The sequence below is a fragment of the Budorcas taxicolor genome, chromosome 11, assembly GCF_023091745.1.
Source record: "Budorcas taxicolor isolate Tak-1 chromosome 11, Takin1.1, whole genome shotgun sequence".
In the NCBI taxonomy this organism is placed as follows: domain Eukaryota; kingdom Metazoa; phylum Chordata; class Mammalia; order Artiodactyla; family Bovidae; genus Budorcas; species Budorcas taxicolor.
Window position 1 is genome coordinate 31,974,639 of NC_068920.1, and position 6,216 is coordinate 31,980,854.

Genomic DNA, 6,216 nt, shown 5'->3' on the forward strand with positions numbered 1-6,216 from the left:
ACGGACGGGTATTCAGGGTCCCAGGATCCTTGGTGGGGAGATTTCCTAGAAGCTCATGCAAGTCCACCCCGCCGCCAGGCAGGGAAGCTGACCAGCCCCAGGGTCCGGGCCGCTCGCTCCACTGCTGTGCAGCGACTCCTATGCAGTCGTTACTGTGTCCCAGGCACAATCTCCCCTGGGCTGGCGGAACAGTCACCGCGGTCAGCACATAGGCCCTTCCAACTACCTACTCTTTTGGTTAGTGTTTTGGAAGACATGTTTAAAACGTTCCTTAAATGATTTCATGCTACTAATTTGTCCTCTCCCTGTCTCTAGGACTTCCCTGGCTGCTCAGACGGTAAAGCGTCTGCCTACAATGCGGGAGACCTGGGTTCAATCCCTGGGTTGGGAAGATCCCCTGGAGAAGGAAATGGCAACCCATCCCAGTATTCTTGCCTGGAAAATCCCATGGACGGAGGAACTGGTAGGCTGCAGTCCATGGGGTCGCAAAGAGTCGGACAGGACTGAGCGACTTCACTTTCACTTTCTGTCTCGAGGAGGTACTTGCCCCACCCACAGGCTGTTCTGTGCATCCTCCAGCCACAGAGGTCCTTTCTCCTGCTTAAAATCCTCCGCATCTTCCCAGCCTAGAGAGGCAGGAAGGCCTCTGCAGGGCCTGGGGGGCTGACACAACCGGCCTGCTCCTCTCTCGGACTTCCCTCTTGCCGTTTCTCCCTAAGTCCCTGTGCTGCAGCCTCTCTAGTCTTGAAACTCTCTGCCATAGCCCCTGGCATGGCTGCCAGCTTCCTGTCAGTCATGTCTCTGCTCAGCTGGCATCATAAGGCTTTCCTCCATCACCCAGTCTAAATCAGTTCATGACACAGCATTCTGTTTCACTTTCTTTGTACATTTGTCATCATTGGAAAGCACCTTGTTCATTTCTTTATCACTCACCCCCAACCCACCAATGTAAGCCATGAGGGTGGAGACATCATCTGTGTTCCCTACACATGGTGAATGAATGGGCTCTGCTTGGGCATTTCTGGAATCTTTCTAAAGCCCTGTGGCTCTGCTTGGCTGCAGTGTCGCTTACACATTCCCCCCTCCCACCACACTACACCTTGGTTGATGAAGCTACTCAAGATCAAGTAAGGGCAATGGTGACTCCAAGACTTGCTTTTATTAATTAATTAATTTGCTTATTTGCACGGGATCCTTAGTTTTGAGATGCAAACTCTTAGTTGCACCATGTGGGATCTTGTTCCCCAGCCAGGGATGGAACCTGGGCCCCGTACATTGGAAACATGGAGTCTTAGACACTGCATCACCAGTGAAGTCCCTCCAAGGCTTGCTTTACAGTCAATGGCAGTTTTGAAGCAACACACAGAGATAACTGTCCCTGAGGCTGCTGGCTGCTCAGACTCACTGCCCCTCGAGTGTCTGAAGGCAGAGCCAAAATTCCTTCCTCCAGCTCTCCAGCCATACCACCTGAGACCAAAGCATCATATGGGGCTGGTTAGGAGTTTGGCTTTCGAGTCAAGTCTCTGCATGAGCAGAAATCCTCCTCTCTACCACTTTTTTCATGATTCTTGAAGTTGCTCAGCCTCTATGTGCAATAGATTCTTTCTCTGAAAAGTAGATATAATAATTATATCCACTTCATAGAATCATTGTGAGGGTTAAATGATATAATATATAAAGCCTGAAGCAATAAGTACTGACTAGTGCAAAGTATATCACTATTTGCATTTGAAAGGAGAGTCTTAAATCAAGCAAGATAATTTAGTAGATATGTTCCTACTATTTACAGTATTTATTGAGTTAAAATACGGCTTTCAGAAATCTCAAGGTCTTAAGAATATTAAAGTGCTTGGAAAGAGGCCTCTAAACCAGAATACTTAAAAATATGAAGCTCCCATGAGTTAAGAGGCAAAGAATTTGAAGCTTTTGTATGAAGGATACCTTGTTATCAGGGCCATGACATATCATGAATAAATGACATATCTAAAGGACAAGCTAAAAGTTATGTCAACTAAACAGGGCTTTAAGCCTAGATGTCTGTTTTCTAGCAAAGGTTTAACGAATAAAGAAATAAATATGTGCTAACAACTGACTGCTTTTGTACTAAGACCTGGCTACAGGCTAAAAACCCACAGGCGTCACTGTCCCTTTTCAAAGGAAAAAAAGGCATTTTGAATGCTAACAGCATTAACTGCTGGATTTTGAACTGAAAGAAGGTATAGACTGAGCCAATCTCTTATTTGACTTGAGTAGTTCTTTAAAACACTTTATATTCCATTTATATTTTATTTATATTTTAGGTATGTTTATATAAACATCTTTTTGTTCAAAAGCTAGTAAAAATATGCTGTTTAGTAAACAATGAGAAATTCAACTTTTAACTTTATAATTAAGAATTCTAAACCTTATGTGGTGAGAATACAGTTACCTCACAGTGTGAAGTAGAATACTATCATGACATATTTTTTGAAAGTATTATGGAATTTTTCAAACCTACATAAAAATAGAGGAAATATCATGAACTACTTGGCCTCAACAATTCTCAACATGTTCGTTTATTTTATCTATTCCTTCCCCCTACTTCCTTTTTTAACTCAAATATTTTAAAGCAAATTATAGACATGTTTTACTTTACTTGACCATATTTAAACTCCTTGATTTTCTCAAAGGTGTTTTTTGGCAGTTGAGTTGTAGGAAACTAGATGCAAACAAAGTCTATACTATTAAGGAAAAAAAAAACCCCAAACTTGGACATAGGCAAACTGATGACTGTGTGTCCTTTCTATGTAACACTGGAGTGTTTTCCAACAGGCCCATGGAAGAATGATCTCATTCTCTAGTGTAGCTTTACTGTGATTTGTTATTTTAGATTATATAGTGTACTCTTTAAGGGTAGATGTGAATTTATAGAAAAATGACACAGATGCAAATGCTTCTTGGTCAATAACAATGTAAATGAATATTGGTCAGTAGAGATGTAAAAGATGTATGTCCAGTGCCCACGTATGTTGAGTCTTTTGAATTCTTTGTGCAGTAATTCTTTTTTACTGTTTCCCTTTATCCTTCCTTGATAAATGCTCACTTGATATGTGTATAGGACCATTTTTTTTAAGTTTCTAAAAATTATACTTTGACAATACATTGTGTTTCATTATTATGTCTTTTAATCCTCCTCTTATTTATAGCAATCCACCCTCCCTCTAGCTTCATACTATTAGTTTGCTGAAGAAACCAGTTCATTTCTCCTGTAAAATGTTCCAGTCTGGACTTATCTGGATTCCTCATAATGTCTATTAACTTGTATCTCTGTCTTTTGTATTTCTTGTAGCTCATTCTTAGATCTAGAGGCTCTGTCAGATTTGGGTCCCATTTATTAGTGCTCCTGTACCTACTGCCGCACACAAAGAGGTATATGACCGCCACCCCACTTTGAATGATGGAAAGTTTGATGAAAGGTTCAGGTATTGTCATGCTCATCACTCCTTCCCCATGGGATTTGTTATGAATTTATTGTTTCTCAGCTCCAAAAACGCACCCGAGCCCTTTAAATATTTCCCTTTGCCAGCAGGCAGAGAGCTTTGGCACTAGAGGGCAGTAGAGAGTCATTGCAGGAAAACGATTTTGGCTTCCTGTGTTAACGTACCTTCTCAGAGTTTCTGGTTTTGATTTTTTTTGAAGAGAAGTTCTTCATTCTAAAGTAGCCAAATTTATCAGTCTTTATGTTGTGGACTCTGTGTCTAGTTTAATAAATTCTTTCCTGTCCTGAGATCACAAAAATAATCTCCAATATTGTTTTATAAAATTTAAAAGTTTTGTCTTTCAATTTTAAGGCTTTAGTATATCTGGATTAATTCATTTATGTTTGGAGCAAGATATGGATTTGTTTGTCTCTTTCCTTGATGGTTATCTGATTATCCCCGGACCCTCTATGGTATAGCTCTTCCTTGCCCCACTGCCAGCTTTAATCGTATGCTGTTTATCCATTTAGTTATTCTCCAATACTTATTGAGCACCTACTTTGTGCTAAGTCCTTTCATAGATGCTGGGGCTCCAGCAGAACAAGACAGACAAAAAGTTCAGGGGAGCTAGCATTCAACTGGGGGAAGATAAACAATGGACGACATATAAATTAAATATTTGTTATGCTAGGTGTTGATAAAAGAGCCCTATGGACAGTCCACACAGCAAGGGAAAACAAAATAGCCTGAAAGATGAAAAAAATGCTCAACCTAACTCATAATAAATAAGAAGCAAATAAAATAACTATACAAGGATTTTTTTTTTTTTTTTTTTTTTTGCTGTCAGAATGGCAAAAATTGAAAAGTTTGGCGTGTACTTGATTGGCAAGGCTGTGAAGAAACAAGCCCTCCTTTCATTTATTGCTTGTAGAATCCAACTTAGGACACACATTTAGAAAAACAATTGACAGCGCATGTCAAAATTGTAAATGTATATACCCTTAAACCCTGCAATTCCACAGTTCCGTTTCTTGGAATTCATTCTACAGATATGCTTGTATACATGCAAAACATATAATTTTGTTCATTGCAGTTTGTCTTAACAAAAGATTGGGAATAATCCATGCATCCATCAGTTTTAGACTGGCTAAAATTTTATGCACACACGCACACACACAGGAATACTATGCAATGAAAAACTAATCACAGTGCAGGAGTTCTCTGTGTACTTTTGGTAAGATCTCAAAGATATATTGCAAGTGGAAAGAATAAGGTGAAAAACTGTGTAGAATAGGTTATCTCTGTGTTTAAAAAAAAAAAAAAAAACAGAGAGATGGGAACCAAGAATCTCTTGATATTTTCATAGCAAGAAAGTACACAAGAAACTAAAGAAGGTGGTTCCCTGTTTGGGATTGAGGCTTGAACTGGATAGATGGTGGGCGGGATTGTAAGCAAGACCCTTCAGTGTCTCTACTGTGGAAGAGTGCTTCTTCAGGCAAATAAACAAGGGAATGGTGTCAGCATAATGTGGAATCTGCATTGTGTCGCGTGTATCTGTCCCAGTATGTGAATGTTTTGCGCTGAGTAGCAGCAGCTGAATGCAAAGTTCCAAATGCGATAGAGCCGAACAAGCTGAGGGAATATGATGCTTAGATGATGCCGTTCATCATGGCATCTCCTTCCTCTCCACTTAGTTGGACTCACTGTCTGTCTTGTAGTGCTTATGAAATAATTATCCTCATCTTCAAGAATTTGTTAGTAAGGTGCTGCTGCAGTCTGATTCTACACAGGAGCGGCAACAACTTTTTTTTGCTGATGTGCTCCTCAAAAGCACGGGATAAAAATGTCATCAGGCTGCCTTACAAGAGCTTTCCTAGGTGTCTTCTGCTGAGATGCATTTGTAGTGATAGAAAAAGATGCTTGTGGTGTGTAGTCTGTGCTTTGTGGGAGAAGATTGTATTTGGAACTCTGTAAGCTGATTCTAAATGAAAAAAGGTAGTCAGACAGCCCAGAAATGCTAGTGCAAAAGAAACAACCACAAACAATGAGCCAAAGCCACCAGCATCGGCACCTGCTTTTTATGCAAAGTCTCAGCTGCTTATCCTGCAGCTTCTGTTGGTGATAACCCCCTGCTTTGTTTCCATAAACCACCAGCTTCCATCTTCCCTCACCTAGTCAAAGTAGCTTTACCCCTTTTTGTTTTCAATAATGGTAAAGTCCTTTACCTCATATTATAACCTTTGTCTATTAGCTGTTTAACGAGTTTTTAAAAAATAATGCTAGTGTTTTTATTTGGATTGTTATGGATTGTTTTGTTACTGTGGAGATTCTGAGCTGTTTGGCAAAACCCTATTTTCCTCATAAACCCTGTTATTTCTGTGGTTTTATTTGTGTACCATCAGATCTTAGAATCATGTGAGTCCCTTGCTATTCAAAATTTTTAAACAAAGAAAATGAATAAACTATAGGAAGATTTAAAAATAAAAAAGTCTATAGTCCCACCACAGTAGAACTAAGACATGGCAGGATGAGAATGCCAAGTTGGAGAGGGACAACTTTCTCTTTGACCAGAGGATCAGCCTTCCTTGTGGCCCATGGACAGCTGGCAGCTGCTGTGCAAAGGCCTGTCCTGCTCCACAGGGAGAAAGTTCATGAGGTCCAAAGGCTGGGCGCTGGTAGGTGCTGGAAGAATCTCACTGCCAGAGACTCTGGGGAGGTTGGTTACAGGTGCCCAACATTCTGTGAGGCCTGAACAGGG